Raw genomic sequence first — 18,714 nt, forward strand, 5'->3', positions numbered from 1 at the left:
AAATAATGATGTAATGATTGATTTTATTTGCTCTAAAAAATATTTAGCCGATATTTTTACTAAAGCCTTTAATGAAGACAAGTTTTGTTTGATTAGAGGTGAACTTGGAGTTAAAGTAGTTTCAATCATGCAATTAGAGAAAATAGCATCAAGTAATATAAAATTACTTTTTACTCTAAGAATTTTGTGAACTTAAATTCAGATGTTATTCAAGTTTATTCATCTATCTGAATTTTTTAAAAGCATACTCTGTTCTAAGAGATGTTATCACTGTTTATATTATTTTCTTTTAGAACTTAAAGATTTTGTCATCATCAAAAAGGAAAAGATTGTTGATCCTAAAGGGTTGATTTTGATGATACAAAACAATTGAGTCAAAAGATGACTAATCCATTTGTTTGAGTTTAAGTGATAAATTTCAGAAACTAAAGAAAAAAGCCTTCAACTATTTCCAAAAGAAGATCATCCATATGAAGCTCCACATCAAAAAGCTAACTTCAAAAGGCCATAAAAATATTTCTTAGAAGCTCACACACAAGACAGAAAAATTTATCTTGAGCTGCCTCAAGAGTCAACCTTAAGCTTGCAACGAATCGACCCCAGCATGCTACCGCTGACTGATGCGCCTTCACGAGCCAACTCTAACATATCGCGAGTCGACCCTAGAACAGTCTCACAGAATAGACAAAAAGCTAAGAAATTCATCACATGGCGAGTCGACCTATAGATTTCATAAGCCGACTCCAGACAGACTAGAGTTGACCCCAAAATGGCTATAGAGAAAAGACCAAGAGCTAAAAAAATCATCGCATTGGCGAGTCGACCTATAACATTCACGAGCCGATGTCACATAAATAGGAGTTGTCCCCAGAAAGGACTTGACCTCAAAACAACTATGATGGAATAACAGAAAATAGTAATAGTTAGTCCGTTAAAGAGTTGAGCCCTGAAAAAAATGAGTCGACCCCAGTCACCTAACGAGTCGACCCCGAAACTAAGAGAGTTGACTCAATAAGTGCCACAGATGATAGACAGAGCGCAGCAAAACTAGAAGCAAACTCGAGCCAACTCCTGAAAATCATAAGTCGACTCTTAAAAATCTTAAATCAACCCTAGAAAATGGTGAGCTGACCGATTCACGTCTGGCAATGATAACGACTAGTTTTTTGCAAGTCTAAATAACTATTTTTATCTCACAACAGCTATATTAACTGTCTAACGGCTAAAAATGTGTTTCAATCTTCTCCAAAGAGTATAAATGCATGAAAACACTAAAAAAAAAAAGAAGCTCAAGCACCATAAAGAAATATCTATCAGAGCAAGAAAAGAGAAAGAAAAAGAGAGAGCTTCAACAAACAAATCATTTAAGAGCTCTCATTATGAGCTAAAAGATCACATCCTCAACATCAAAGAGTTGGTGAAGTGCCTTCAAGAGCATTAAAATCAACCAATAGAGTCTAGCTTCATTTATTGTTGTGTACTTATTGCTTTAGACCTATATTCATTCTTACAGCATTTACTTCTTTCTATTCTTTACTGTAATAAGTTTAGGATTGAAACTTGGAGAAAAGTTTATCCAAACCTAAAATTGGATAGTGTTAAGCCTAGGATAGACTCGAAAAAAAGATTTTGGTTGATTGTCTGAAAAATCAACTAGGTTGTTTGTGAACTCAAAAACTAATTGGTTGTAGGTGTTAGTTGGTTGTCTGGAAAATCAACTAGGTTGTTTGTGAAGCTGAAAATTAATTGGTTGAATGTTTTGGTTAATTGACCTTAGAAAATCAACAAGGTTTGGTTGTGAACCCAAAAAAAATTGGGTTGTTATCTAGGCTATAGATTATAGTTAAATTCTCAAGAAGAAAGTCTTGAGGAGTAGATGTAGGTATGGGGTTGGCACCAAACTACTATAAATCTCTTGTGTTTACCTTGCTTATTTTCTTGCTTTAGGTTCCTGCATATTTACTTAGAGTTTATTTGCTGAAATCAGCATTCATCTATTAAGCATTTATTTTGCTGCATTATTAGCTAGAGTTTTTTTTAAAAATCCAATTCAATCCACCCCCCTCTTGGGCTGCATAGATAGGTAACAAGATCAGTACATGAGGATTTACCAATTGCAAAACCTTAGAGCACTCTAATATCTCTCATCTTGTATAGTGAGAGCATGAAGAGAGGTAGGATCTTGGCTCATCTTATCATCGAGATAAGAAAAAGCTTGAAGAAGGCAAAGGGAGCAAGAACCACCGGAAACAACGATGGAGAACAGGCCCCTTGAGCTCTTTAAAATGGTTTTGGCATTGCATAACATCATGTCCCAAAAGGATTCTAATTTATTAAGGTCCATTAGGAAGTTTTCTACTCCAAAGGATAAGGTATCTTGTTAAGCCACATAGACCATTCTTGGAATAAGAAGCTATATATCGATGGAGTTATGAAGAAAGCACGAAAATTCCCAAGGGCATGAGTGCTTCGAATTTTTAAATGCTGCACTTATGACAGTAGATGTTGTGTACGGTACGTCCTATTATCCGACTAATTGATAGCCAATAGGATATGGGAGGCATTGTTTACACCTCATCTAGACATCCAAGGATCGGTGCACATGTGGCTGCCCTTGAGTAGGATCAGGAAAGACTCCCAAGTGTGACCTCAAGATTTGGAATGACTGAAAAAATAGAGAAATCGGGATGAGCGAGTATTATACAAAGCTGACTGAATTAGTTGCAATGATGTCTTCAAGAAATAGGATCATGATGCAAGACGATCAAGGAGAGATAGCCGATGTTGTAAAGAGACAGGTCAAAGAAATTTTGTGCTAGGCTAAGGTTGATAGAGTACGAATATTGGTCTAGTAGTTGATGCTAAATAGCTATCCTGATGGTCATGCAGTAGTAAAAAGTCAATCAATCAATATCAGTTATCAGGATTACTAGAAGTGGAGGCCTGATGTGGGAACATCCCTCAGAGTAGGCAGTTATCATGTTTTAAAGTAGTTGCTTCATCTTAGTATAAATATTAAATTATACTTTGTAAGAGATCCTTCGACAATTTGTCCAATACATCTTTATCTTATATTAATTTTACTCTACATTTTTTTCTAAGTATAAGCATAATGTAGATTTCTACCCTAGTCCAACACTATACTGCTCCATTATAGCCCATGTTATACACCTTTTATCCATCGAATGACGGTATAATAGTGGCAAAAGTACTTGAAGGTTAAGGCATTTGGATCCATGCTGCTCTCTATCCTCTTTTTGATCACTTTCTAGTTAATACAAAGTAATTGGCATGCCCACGCTCACCAACTTATACTATCTAGCTTGTCACCACTATCCTCCACCATACTTGGATGGAACTCCACTAGTAGAACCATAACACTTCCATATAGGATGGAAAGAGCACCAACACTAATATAGATATATGGGAGCAGAAGCACATAGCTCAAAATCTCTATAGTACATGCAGACCAGCTTGAATCTATGTAGAATTTTTCCTCTATAGGTGCCGAGGTTCAAGAGATTGAACAAGAGTATAAGGGGAAACCACTGTTTCCAAGAGTCAGTAACATGGATAGCTTCAAAGGCATTGATCTGCATTGCTAGCTCTGGAGTATTTGTCGTGGGGTATGTCAATCTTAGAAGGAAGGTGGTCCTTGTTCACATTCTAGAACCTCCACGGAGCAGGAAAAAAGATGCGACAGTAGCAAGAAATGAAGTAGTTTCAATTGTTGAAAGAATCAACAATGCCTATAGTCATCCAGCTCGTCATCTTTTTCTTCACAATAATAAGACTAAACGTCCAGTATACAATATGACCTTGGGCTTTTGCCTATCAAAAGTAAGACAAATTCCCATGGAACAGAAACCAAGGGTGGAGCAAGCCATCTATTTTAGATTTTTTTTTTTTTGGTAAAAATTATAGATCTTTTCAATGTCCTCGACAGGCCTACCTCCTTCCCTTCTAACGGCCACTGACAATAGGACCGTATGTGACTCGCCGGTGATGAGGGAGCGGACCTCAAGACTGCGGATTTGGGTTAAGGGTTTGGAGACAGAGAGAGAGATTGAGTGGAGCAGAGTGACTGAAAGAGGGACAGCCTACTCATTGTCATTGGGGTCAATTTCCCACGTGACAGATGTGACCAGTTACCCATTAAATAAAATTGTAATTTTATCATTCTTATTAATTTTTAATTTATATAAATGTAATTTTTACTAATAGTGTTGGCAAAACTATGATAGGGGAATATATATGCAAAAAAGTTTTTAATAAAAGTATATAAATAAATATCAATTTTATGTTAGTATTTATGCAATCCTATATAATCAAAGTATTTAATAAGTTGTGGGTAATGGGTAGTTACAAGAGTTTCATGTCATCAAATATGGCCAAGATTGACCAGTCCAACTTATCACAGACTGAGTCCAAATTAGTTTCTGACCAAGATAGGCCTAACCAAACTAGGCCCAAAGTTCATGAAGATTATCCTGGCGCTTGCTTTCCATATTTATCTACTAATGTCCCATTTGCAATTCTTTGCCTAACCATAAAAAAAAAAAAATGGTGTTCAAACATTATTGACTATAGGATTTTTTATTTCCAGACCTGGCCATTGCCATTCACGCAAGATTTGGGACCTCCGTAACTTTAGACGCATAGAGATTCTTGTGCCACTCTAGAGTTTAGTATTGCTCAATTTTGGTCTTGTAAGAGTTCGTGGGTGGGCGGGCAACCTTTCGGCTGTACATATTCCTGGTCTCCTAAATTAGTATCCCAACAATACCTTGAGCCATCAACCTTCGTATTTAGTGTAAGAGGGAGCTCCTTATTATATCGATTCACTTGGCGCGTGAAAGAACTTCTTTTGCCGCTTTCGGACGCCAGTCGTCATCTCAAGGTGGGCACTCAAGGATCGATCCCAACACCATCCTAAATACTAACAGTATTTCTAATTAAAAGGAAATGAAAGCTTTGCATTTTCTATATGCATGATCTGAGTTTTACTTTCTCGTTCCTCTTTAAAGCCAATGTGAACTGAGACAATCTTTGCTTGTGCAGCTCAAGCTCCTGACTCGATGAACCATATATTCATTCACAATCATGTTTTCGTTGAGTGCAATCTAAAATATGCGCATACATACATAAATACAGATAATAAAACTTAATCCGCCTAAATCATGTACTCACAAACATGACGATTAAAGTGGATATAGAGCCATTGGGTTTGATCCCCGCGCACATGACAAGACTAAACCTTGGCAGCTAAAACTTGCAGCCACCATTATTTCGATAACAACAATTTTAGTGCCAAGATACTTTGGCTGTTTGAGTGGGGGAGAAACATAAACTCGAAAAGGGGAAAGGCACCTAAAGATGGATTGATAAAAAGGAAAAGGCGAGAGGGCAAGTTGCAGATCGGAAGGAGGTGGGGGCCAGCGCAAGCGATCCTGTACCGACACGAGGGTGATTTTGAAGCACGTGTAAAAGCGCGTTGCATCATGGAGAGACGGAGCGCTAGGGGCCCGTAGCGTGTCGCTTTCCGCGGCGATTATTTCTTTTTGTTTGTCGGCAGCTTCTAGACCGATGCCTTTATATCCACCTCTAGCGTTGCAGCTTTCCCGGTTGCCTCAGATAAGCCCTTTCTTGCATCGGATTTGTGTTTAAGCTCGCTGGCATCTACTGGTATAATCTTTGGATTGCTTCCTACCTATCGCGTGAGCTCAGTTGCGTAAATGAGAGCGAAGAAACACAGGTTAATTGGGTTTAACGTAAAATTTCCATCACCTGTAACTGAAAATAAATGTTCCATAACTTTTTATATACGATAGTAGCATTGCACGTTGATGGGAGGCAAAATGAATCGTTCGGCTCTAACGTAGAGCCACCCAATTCCGGCAGAATAGATCTCAGAACCGAGCAGGCCAGACTTCGGTCCCGCTAAAAGCCAAGCCGACCTCAACCAGAGGCTAGACCAACCTCGGACCCCGCCGAAGGCCAAGCGGACCTCAACCAGAGGCCCGGCCGACCTCGACCAGAGGCCCGGCCGACCTCGCTAAGCACATGTCGCGGCTTCCAAGCTTACCCGATCTCTCCCGCAACCGCACCTGCACGCCGCCCACGCCTGCATATATGGCCGAACATGCCAACTAAGGACCATGCCTTGCTGCCTCATCCATGCTTGCTGCCAAAAGCCATACCCTGTCACACCTGCTAATACCATGCCATGCACAATGTCTGTCCAAACCGTGTGCCTCAAGCGAGTCCAGGCCTTGGCTACACGCCACCTCGCTAAAACCATCCCTTCCCATGATGAGGATGGACCATACCTCAGCCACCTGGGCATCCTTGTGAGGACTTTCGCTTATGACGTGACGGATCCTCAGAACAAATCTGGAAAGATATCTTCCGCATCCTCCGCCTGCAGGATTGATCTCCGTGATTCACGCCGCCTCAAGCTAATGGCCAGCTAATCACAAATCGGCCCGAGACTCTCATCCTATAAAAAGGGGTAGGAAAACGCCCTCGGTGAGTGATAGAAAACACTCAAAAATCTCTCCAAAAACTGGGCTAACTTAGCCATCGGAGGGCCTTCACCGGAATCCCCAGCCAAGCCTTTGTACAGGTATTCTGGAGCGCAGGAGGTGACCCTCTTTCTCCGTTTCGGTCGGCATCTTCTCGGCTTCCCCCGGCATGGTCACCCTCAATCTAGATTTCAACCACAACACATGTAGGTGCATCTAATTAGAGTCGAACAAAATGGAGTGAGGATGATAGTGTTATTTTGATGATTAACAAGCAATTATCTAGAGTATGTTATAAGTTAAATCGATACTTCATTTATAAGTCTATTACTCTCAGTATATTTGGATAAATTGATATAGATACATTTCATTGTTTATTTGAATGAATCTAACCTTGAGATGCAGCAAAGTGTGGATTGAGTCGACCCAAAGGATGATTGGGTCAACCCCGGCACATCAAGAAAGCATTTGGCACACTTCTGCAAAAGTGGCACAAATGAACAGTGAGTTGAGTCGACCCAAGGAAAGCATGAGTCGACCCAAACATCAAGATCCTCAAACAGAAGACAGAAAATGGTTCTCTGGATTTACTGAGAGGGTCGACCCAAGATATAGTTGAGTCGACCCAAGCTTGAGTCGACCCAAACCCTGAGAGGGTCGACCCAAAGGCAAGACAGAACAGAAGACAGAAAAGGTTCTCTGGAAACCCTGTTAGGGTCAACCCAAGAAGAAGTTGAGTCGACCCAACTGAACCTTGAGTCGACCCAAAGAAAAGTTGGGTCGACCCAAGTGAAGGAAGGCTGAATTTCAAGTTTCTGTGGATTCTGAGAGGGTCGACCCAAGAAATGTTTGAGTCGACCCAAGTAAAAGTTGGGTTGACCCAAGGACAGGTTGAGCCGACCCAAACACGGGCAGAAGCATAACGGCTAGTTCTGCAGATGTACTTTTTGTCCTTCCAACAGTGAGTAACGGCTAGTTTTTGAATTCTAACCATTGGGGCTTGTCCAATGGAGGTAGGAAACTATTTAAAGGGGCACTATTCATCAGATAGAACATCTTTTCCAAAGAATATCAAAGAGTACACAAGAAAGAGAAAGTGCCCTAATCTTCTTCATCCAAGTGCTTCATTCAAGAATCAAAGAAAGGGGTTGAGCAGATTCAAAGAGTCATCAAGAGCTCCATCCTCCCTTGAAGAGTGAAGCATCCTTGACAAAGAAGAGAGAAGTCACTACAAGCGATAAATACTTTCTAAACTCTTCTTTGTAGATTATATTGTTTTATTTGCTCATTTAGGAGTTTAAATCTTCTTCCTTTATTTGTTAAACTACTTGTAAAGGTTGGTTGGTTAGCCCGCAAAAAAAACCAACAGAATAGGTTGATTGGTGAACCCGAAAAACCAATTGTAAAGGTTCGTTGGTGAGCCCGAAAAACCAACATAGGTTCGTTGGTGAGCCCGTAAAACCAACATAGGTTTTTGGTGAACCCGGAAAACCAAAGTGTAAAGGTTTTTGGATTGTGAGCCCGGAAAACAATCCAACTGTAATCCGCGGGATTATAGTAAATTCCCAAGGGGTCGCTTGGGGAGTGGATGTAGGTGCTAAGGAGAGCACCGAACCACTATACTTCTTGTTGTTTGCATTGTGATTTGTTTAAGTTCACTAACACATCATTTAACACAAGTAAGATAGTTAAAATTAAAAGAAACCAATTCACCCCCCCTCTTGGCTTGTCACCTTGGGCAACAAGTGGTATCAGAGCAAGGTGCTCCAATAGTACTCATTGATCTCACAATCAAGAGTTAAAGATCATGACAACCCAAGTGGGATCTATGAGTGAGGGGCAATCTACAAATAGACCACCTCTATTTAATGGCACAAACTACACATATTGGAAAGCTAGGATGAGGATATTCATTCAAGCTTCAGATTATGAATTATGGTACATCATTACTAGAGGACCTCACACACCCACACTTAATATAGAGGGCACTATCATATCCAAACCAGAAATGGATTGGAATGAAAGTGATAGACAATTGGCACAGTTAAATGCTAAAGCTATAAATGTACTTTATTGCTCATTAGATGTAAGTGAATTCAATAGAATATCTACTTGCATCTCTGCTAAAGAAATTTGGGACAAACTTGAGGTCACTCATGAAGGGACCAATCAAGTTAAGGAGTCAAAGATAAACATATTAGTACACAAGTATGAATTGTTTAAAATGGAATCTACTGAGTCCATAACTGATATGTTTACTCGTTTTACTGACATTACAAATGGGCTTAAGAGTTTAGGAAAGTCTTACACTAACTCTGAATTGGTGCGAAAAATTCTCAGGTCTCTATCAAGAATTTGGGAGGCCAAGGTAACCGCAATTCAAGAAGCTAAGGACCTCAACACACTGCAATTAGAGGAGCTTCTAGGATCACTCATGACCCATGAGTTGACAATGAGGCAAAATTCAGAAGATGAGGTCAAGAGAAAAAGCCCATTGCCCTAAAGACTACCACTCCTAAACAACAAACTGAATCGGAAGATTCAGATGATGATGAAGAATTTGATGAAGAAGGGATGGCTATGCTTGGAAGAAAATTCAGAAAATTTATGAGAGGTAAGAATAGATTCTATAAAAAGAAACCCTTCCTCAAAGGTAATTCAAGCAAAGAAAAGGATAAGGACAAAGAAAAGGAAAAAGAAACTCCCATTTGTTATAAGTGTAACAAACCCGGGCATTATAAGATAGATTGCCCGGATTTGAAATGGATGGCAAGAAAACTGAAAAAGAAGAACTTCATGGCTGAATGGAGTGAAAGTGAGGAATCAAGTTCGGAGGAGGAAGATCATCAAGAGACGGTCCAAATGTGTCATATGGCCAATGACGATGAGGTAGATTCTGAACTTGACTGTGATTTTACTGTTGATGAATTACATGATGCATTCTTAGAACTCATAGAAGAACATAAGAAACTAATTAATAAAAATAAAGTTTTAAAAGAAGAAAATCAATCTCTTATCAAAGATAAGTTAAAATTGTCTCATAACTGTGAAACATTAAGTAGGAAACTTACAAATGAAACCAAGAATCTAATTGCTGAAAATATCAAGCTAAAAGAAGATGCTGAAAAATATAAATCCTTGGTAGATAAATTTACACTTAGTTCTACCAAATTAAATATGATTCTTGATAGTCAAAAAGCTGTATATGATAAGGCTGGATTAGGATATAAAACAAATAGAAAACAAAAATTCTTAAAGAACATTTTTGTAAAAGCTAAAAGTGAAAATATTACTTGTCATTGCTGCAATAAATTAGGACATAGAGCATATGAATGTAACTATAGAAAGTCCAGTCAAAACAAATTAAGTAATAATCAAAAGATTAAATTCAAGAAAGTTTGGGTTCCAAAAGGAACATCAAGTACTAACCCTAAAGGACCCAACATAGTTTGGGTACCTAAAGCTCTTTCTTGATCTTGATTGCAAGGGTGTCTTGCAGCTGATAAAGTGGAAAAACGATGGTATCTAGATAGCGGCTGTTCAAGACACATGACCGGTGACGTAGATCAATTTGTCACCTTGGAATCAAAGAAGGGTGGAGTAGTAACCTATGAAGACAATGGTAAAGGGCATATCATTGGAAAGGGTAAAATTTTCATTACTCCATCTATTTTTATAGAAAATGTCTTATTAGTTAAGGGATTGAAACATAATCTGCTTAGCATAAGTCAATTTTGTGATAAAGGATTTAAAGTCACATTTGAAGCATCTGTATGCATAATCACAAATCCTAAAGATAATAGCATTGTACTTGTAGGACAAAGGCAAAGAAATATATACTTGGTAGATCTTCATGATTTAGGCAAGAAAAATGGATTATGCTTAATTACTAATGAAGAAAAGAAAAATGAAACAAGTTGGCTTTGGCATCGTAGACTAGGACATGCTAGTATGGAATTAATCTCAAAACTAGTCAAGAAGGAATTAATAAAGGATGTGCCAAAATTGATTTTTGAAAAGGACAAAATCTGTGGACCATGTTCATTGAAAAAACAAACTAAATCATCTTTCAAATCAAAGAATATAGTATCAACAACTAGGCCTTTTGAACTTATACACATGGATTTATTTGGACCCACTAGAACTGCGAGTCTAGGAGGGAAGAAGTATGGACTAGTTATTGTTGATGATTTTTCAAGATATACATGGGTTTCATTTTTGGCACATAAGAATGAAGCATTTTCAGAATTCTTGAAACTATATAATAATATCATAAATGAAAAGAAACTCACCTTAGTAGCAATTCGAAGTGATCATGGTACTGAATTTGAAAATCAACACTTTGAAGAATTTTGCACTAAAAATAGTATTTCACATCAATTTTCAGCACCTAGAACGCCTCAACAAAATAGGGTTGTTGAAAGAAAAAATAGGACATTGGCAGAAATGGCACGCACGATGTTGTGTGAGTCAAATCTTCCAAAGTACTTTTGGGCTGAAGCTATAAGCACTGCTTGCCATATTCTAAATCGAGTTTTAATACGACCAATAATCAAGAAAACTCCTTATGAACTTTGGAAGAATAAGAAACCAACTGCTAAATATCTTAAAGTATTTGGATGTAGATGTTTCATCTTAAACAATGGCAAGGAGGATCTAAGTAAATTTGATGCCAAGTCAGATGAAGGTATCTTCTTAGGATACTCCACATCTAGCAGGGCATACAGAGTATTCAATAAAAGAACTCTAGTAGTGGAAGAGTCAGTCAATATTATATTTGATGAGTCTGATAGTGAGTCTGCTAGGAAAGAAAATATTGTTGATGATGATATAGGAATTATCGACTTTGAAAAGTTGAATATTGATGACGTGCCAATTCAAGATAAGAGAGATGATTGCGTGGCACCACAATCTCAAAACTTGCCAAAGGAATGGAGGTATGCATATGGACACCCTAAAGACTTAATCATTGGTGATCCATCTCAAGAGGTAAGAACTCGATCATCACTTAGAAATTTAAATGATTATCTTGCTTTTGTTTCACAATTAGAACCTAAGACTTATGAAGAAGCTGAAAAAGATACTAATTGGATAAATGCCATGCAAGAAGAATTAAATCAATTTAAAAGAAGTAATGTATGGACATTAACTGAAAGACCAAAGCATAACTCAGTAATTGGAACAAAATGGATATTTAAAAATAAATTAGATGAAAATGGAGTAGTTATAAGAAATAAGGCTAGACTTGTAGCTAAGGGATACAATCAAGAAGAAGGAATAGATTTTGATGAAACATTTGCTCCTGTAGCTAGATTAGAGGCTATTAGATTACTTCTAGCATTTGCATGTTTCATGAATTTCAAATTGTATCAAATGGATGTGAAGAGTGCATTCTTAAATGGTTTTATTGAGGAGGAAGTATATGTAGAACAACCTCCTGATTTTGAGAATCATGAATTGCCAAATCATGTGTTTAAACTACATAAGGCATTATATGGATTAAAGCAAGCTCCTAGGGCTTGGTATGATCGATTAAGCAAATTTCTGCTTAATAATGACTTTAGTAGAGGAAATGTAGATAAAACACTATTTCTCAAAAGAAAGGACAAAAATCTATTAGTGGTTCAAATATATGTAGATGACATAATCTTTGGTGCCACAAATGATACTCTTTGCAAAGAATTTGCTGATTTAATGCATGGAGAATTCGAAATGAGTTTGATGGGAGAACTAAGCTTCTTTCTAGGATTACAAATCAAACAAACTAAGGAAGGCATTTTCATTCATCAAACTAAGTATGCAAAGGAAATACTAAAGAAGTTTGGGAATGAAAATCATAAGGGAGTAGGCACTCCAATGAATCCTACTAGTAAGCTAGACAAAGATGAAAAAGGGAAGAGTATTGATATTAAGCTTTATAGAGGACTAATTGGATCCTTGCTCTACCTTACTGCTAGTAGACCCGACATCGTATTTAGTGTAGGAATATGTGCTAGATACCAATCGGATCCTAAGGAGTCACATTTAAGTACTGTTAAAAGAATCCTTAGATATTTAAGAGGAACTACCAATATAGGATTATGGTACTCAAGAGACTCCTGTCTAGATTTGCTTGCATATTCAGATGCTGATTTTGCCGGATGCAAATTAGATAGGAAGAGCACAAGTGGCACATGTCAATTCTTAGGAAATAATTTAGTATCATGGTTTAGCAAAAAGCAGAATTCAGTGGCATTGTCCACAGCTGAAGCTGAATATATAGCTGCTGGTAGTTGTTGTGCTCAAGTACTATGGCTTAAGCAACAACTAGAGGACTATGGAGTTAAGCTAGATAATATTCCTATTAAATGTGATAATACTAGTGCCATCAATCTTACTAAAAATCCAGTTCAGCATTCTAAAGCCAAACACATAGAAATAAGGTATCATTTTATTAGGGATCATGTGCAAAATGGAAACATATGTATTGAATATATATGCACTGAAAAACAATTAGCCGACATATTTACAAAACCATTGAGTGAAGATAGATTCTGCACGCTAAGGAGGGAATTAGGCATATGTGATCCTTTTTATTGAAGAAATATAAAAGGAAGCAAGTAGTCTCATGATACATTCCTCCAATTTCTAAAAACCCATGAAACATGAGTCAAACTTGTTATCTATAGATTCCTTACTCATGTATCATTGTCCCAGAAAGAATTTATAAGGATTGGAAGCAAAAAAAATTTTTAGAAGCAAAAAGGAAGAGAAAAGAAAAATTCTGCACTTGGGTCGACCCAACCCAGAATAGGGTCGACCCAACGTTGAGTCGACCCAACGTCGGGACCCCACTGTTAAAGGGGGACCCGAGAGCACTATTAGGGCACTGTTTGCCCTTGTCCTCTTCTGAATACTCTAATCCCCACTCTCCAAACTCCTCCAAACTCCTCCAAACAGTAGATTACCTTAAGATCTTGGAGAAATGGGACCCAAAAGAGCCGTAGCCAAGAGATCCGGAAGAGTCTCACAGATCCAACGTGAGGAAAGGCAACCTACGGAGCCATCTACCGTGTCTCCACAACGTGAGGCACGTGCGGAGCCACCTCCTCCTCCTTCCCCCTCAGTTATACTTGCAAGATTTGCGGGGAGACCGGTTACAACGGGGAGAAGGATCCATTCCGAGTTCTTTGATCAAGAAGGGTTTAGGTTGAGGGAATGGATCCAAAGGCAAGTTTGGGAGTATATTTGCTCCCTAGATGTGATGATCTACCCCGGATTAGTTCGGGAGTTCTATGCCTTCCTTAAAACTGGAATGGGAGGGCTTGTTTTGGAAGTTCGAGGGGTTAGGGTTCGAGTTTTCGAGGAAAGTTTGAGTGAGCTACTTCATCTACCCTGCGAAAGCGCCACTCCGGAAAAACCAGAAAACAAGATGAGAGCTCTGCAGTTGATTATGGAAAATGAGGGCTTTGACTTCTCAGAAAAGGTAATAGCAAGCTCTTTATCTGCTGAAATGAGATTATTGCTTAGTATCATAAATAGAATTTTATTTCCAAAGAGCGGGAGATTCGATCGCATCACAGAGCGAGATTAGTAGTGATGGAGTATATTATTCAGGGTATTCCCCTGAATCTCCCGGCCATGATACTGAAGCAGATGAGGAAAGTGATCTGCAACTCCAGAGTATCCCTACCTTATGGTATGATACTCACTTTGGTTTTTCGACAGCACGGCATGTCTGTCGAGGGGGAGGTATCCAGGCATCTGCTTCATACTGACACATACACTGCACGGACACTTATACGTATGGGTTATGAGAAAGTGAACGGGCAGTGGATTCATACTGGAGCAGGGATTCAGGGTGAGGCACCAGAGGGTGAGGCAGAGGATGATGCACCAGATATTGGAGACTCTATCCCTGAGGATGAGGAGCATATGGATCATCCTACTGTACCTTCCGAGGCTGGACCATCGTCATCTGCTCCTCCGAGAGATACAGATGAGTTCTGGAGTAGGCTGACTGAGATTATGACAGCTCAGGCCAGGACCATCACTGACGGGCTGATGAGCAGATTGGATATTATGTCAGCTCAGGCGAGGACTGTCACTGATGGGCTGACGAGCCGACTGGACATCATGACTGCGGAGATCAGTGATCTGAGGCAGCAGGTAGGAGCACTCCGGAGAGAGAGAGACCCATGGACCTTCTGTGCCACAGGCTGCTGAGTCAGAGATATCGGCACAGAGTCATCCAGCTCATCGTGCTCCACGCCAGACACAGTCTCACCAGGCTCGACCTCCCCTCGCTACGTACACTAGGAGGATGAGGACTAGATCCCAGCCTTAGATACTTCCTAGGCAGATATTAGCATTTCTAGTTAGAGCCTAGGCTAGATATCTAGTTCTCATATGTATTTTGCTTTTATCATGTATCTTTAAACTTTGATTAAGGAACATTGTATTTGTTTTTGTTTTTGGGCATGACTGTACTAAAATGTTCCTATTTTGATCAATGAAGTTTGAATGTTTGTTATTTATTGTGTCTTTTCCCATGCATCTATTTGATGATAACAAAAAGGGGGAGAAGTAAAGAAAGAGTAATGTAATAGGGGGAGAAGTAAAGACAGAGTGAGAAGAGAAGTAAAGAAAGAAGGAGAAATAATGAAATAACTTGTAAAACAACTTGAAAATCATATAGGAAAGCATATGCATCCAAGGGGGAGCAATTTGCAACAATGAAAATGATCAAGTCAAAAATTTCTATCAAATTTCAGAATTTGGCACATAGAATTTCAGAATTTGGCACGCACCTTTCACACCTCGATACATAACCTGAAACTCATGTTTTATCTCAAATTTTTGGAGTTTCATCTTTAATGAATTATAAATGAAAGGGGGAGCAATTCAAAAAGTCAAATTGGCAACACTTGAATGATATAGGGGGAGACTTCACTCTTATATATGAAAAGCTGAAATTCAGCAAGTTAAGCCCTTTCAAAAACTGATTTTAAAATAAGTATCAAAAGGTTCATACTCTTTATTTTGTAATCATCAAAAAGGGAGAGATTGAGGATGATAGTGTTATTTTGATGATTAACAAGCAATTATCTAGAGTATGTTATAAGTTAAATCGATACTTCATTTATAAGTCTATTACTCTCAGTATATTTGGATAAATTGATATAGATAAATTTCATTGTTTATTTGAATGAATCTAACCTTGAGATGCAGCAAAGTGTGGATTGAGTCGACCCAAAGGATGATTGGGTCGACCCCGGCACATCAAGAAAGCATTTGGCACACTTCTGCAAAAATGGCACAAATGAACAGTGAGTTGGGTCGACCCAAGGAAAGCATAAGTCGACCCAAACATCAAGATCCTCAAACAGAAGACAGAAAATGGTTCTCTGGATTTACTGAGAGGGTCGACCCAAGATATAGTTGAGTCGACCCAAGCTTGAGTCGACCCAAACCCTGAGAGGGTCGACCCAAAGGCAAGACAGAACAGAAGACAGAAAAGGTTCTCTGGAAACCCTGTTAGGGTCGACCCAAGAAGAAGTTGAGTCGACCCAACTGAACCTTGAGTCGACCCAAAGAAAAGTTGGGTCGACCCAAGTGAAGAAAGGCTGAATTTCAAGTTTCTGTGGATTCTGAGAGGGTCGACCTAAGGAATGTTTGAGTCGACCCAAGTGAAAGTTGGGCCGACCCAAGGACAGGTTGAGCCGACCCAAACACGGGCAGAAGCATAACGGCTAGTTCTGCAGATGTACTTTTTGTCCTTCCAACAGTGAGTAACGGCTAGTTTTTGAATTCTAACCATTGGGGCTTATCCAATGGAGGTAGGAAACTATTTAAAGGGGCACTATTCATCAGATAGAACATCTTTTCCAAAGAATATCAAAGAGTACACAAGAAAGAGAAAGTGCCCTAATCTTCTTCATCCAAGTGCTTCATTCAAGAATCAAAGAAAGGGGTTGAGCAGATTCAAAGAGTCATCAAGAGCTCCATCCTCCCTTGAAGAGTGAAGCATCCTTGACAAAGAAGAGAGAAGTCACTACAAGCGATAAATACTTTCTAAACTCTTCTTTGTAGATTATATTGTTTTATTTGCTCATTTAGGAGTTTAAATCTTCTTCCTTTATTTGTTAAACTACTTGTAAAGGTTGGTTGGTTAGCCCGCAAAACCAACGGAATAGGTTGATTGGTGAACCCGTAAAACCAATTGTAAAGGTTCGTTGGTGACTCCGAAAAACCAACATAGGTTCGTTGGTGAGCCCGTAAAACCAACATAGGTTTTTGGTGAACCCGGAAAACCAAAGTGTAAAGGTTTTTGGATTGTGAGCCCGGAAAACAATCCAACTGTAATCCGCGGGATTATAGTAAATTCCCAAGGGGTCGCTTGGGGAGTGGATGTAGGTGCTAAGGAGAGCACCGAACCACTATACTTCTTGTTGTTTGCATTGTGATTTGTTTAAGTTCACTAACACATCATTTAACACAAGTAAGATAGTTAAAATTAAAAGAAACCAATTCACCCTCCCCTCTTGGCTTGTCACCTTGGGCAACATGGAGGCTCAAAGAAAAAGGCTTTCACAAGAGTTTCCTTCTAATAGTAGATGATTTATGCAACTATTTACTAATGTTTAACAAATTTAATAATCAAGAAGGAAAATTTTCAAGATTTTTAGAGAATACAAGAGTTCGAAGAAATAATATAGCAAGAAATGATGATGATATGGTATTTCACGAACAAAATGATAGAGCAGTAGGATTCATCCAACTCACAGCCATGTGACGATCTTAGCACATCCGGATCTCCTCCAAGGCATCTCAAGCCAACCTCTAAGGTAAACATAGAAAACAGATCAAGTAGAATACAAGCGTCCAACCTTCGAGTCTAGATTTTCTAACTCAGCTTGGCGACTTCGGCTGTTAAAGCCATGATGAACAAGGCTTCTTGGCAAGAGAAGCAACTCGTTCTCCTCCGCCTCAATGACGTGCCCAATTTCATCACGTGCAAGGTTGTTACCGTATGTCCTCAAGTTTGTTATGCCATATTAGCAGTTTTTTGGGTACAATCCCAAATTTATTGGGATGCAATTCCAAAAAATTCAAGATCTTAACTATAAATAAATATGAATAACCCTTTGAAAAAGATAACAAAAAATACTCTTAGTAGGGAAATACTTTCTCTCTGATCCTTTTCCTCTTCCTTTGTTTCAACATAAATCTTTTCTGACTTAAATATTAAAGAGCCTGGCCTAGAGTATACTAGGGCGCGTCGAGAGAATCATGTCGAAAGAACTCGGCAAAATGACCCTGTAACTTTGGGAGAAGGGGTGCTCTCCTATCTTTTGATATTTCAACCTCCTTCTGCTTCATATGTTTGCTGTTTTGTTGTTGTCCGACCACCGCTTTCGTTGATAGGTCTGTATCACCTCCCTAAATGGGCTTTCCCTCTGTGTTATATGAAAAATCTAAATCCCTTCTATCCTATGTGGGATCCTATTCCAGTTGTTGAGATGATAGAGGCGATCTACATCAGGATCCTTGGACCGGCAATAATAGATGCCAACAAAAAGTTGATTATTTTACTTGAACTTACCAAGTGAAATAACATTCATAATTAACGTACATAGTATTTAAGACTTACAATATATTTTATAAAAATATCTACCATAAAATTTTCATATATATTCTGGTTAGTTATAAGATGACCATCTATGTATTTCAATCTTGTCCATAGCTAGGTGCTTAATTACGGAGTTCAAGTCCTCCCGGGTATACAATGAACGTATGATTGAATAAGCTATAGGAGACAGTGAGCTACATGATCAAGAACAGACCTTTGTAACTTGAACTGAAGAGGATCCTGATTCTTAATTAATAAGGTGCCATCTCGCTATGCTCATAAACTTTTTTGATCATTGTGTTAAAAACTTGAACTAATCTTGCCTTCACGACGATCTAAATTAATGGAATAGGGTGCCATCCCTTGTTTTTTCCAGCAGCAGACAGTCTGGGATTGTGTAAACCTCTTCTACTGGAAATGGAAAAGGAGAATAAAATGATAAAAGACGGCGTAATCACATGGATCACAATGTCAAACCTTATTGCACGGAACATGGCACAACGGCAGACACGTCAGACTAATTAATCGGCGATCCGTCTCCAAGGTAGCGTGAGTGAACATGACGTCAACCCCATAAGC

Source organism: Phoenix dactylifera, chromosome 6 (assembly GCF_051530095.1).
Source record: "Phoenix dactylifera cultivar Ajwa chromosome 6, Ajwa_hap1_PhDact_Kaust_v1.1, whole genome shotgun sequence".
Lineage (NCBI taxonomy): Eukaryota > Viridiplantae > Streptophyta > Magnoliopsida > Arecales > Arecaceae > Phoenix > Phoenix dactylifera.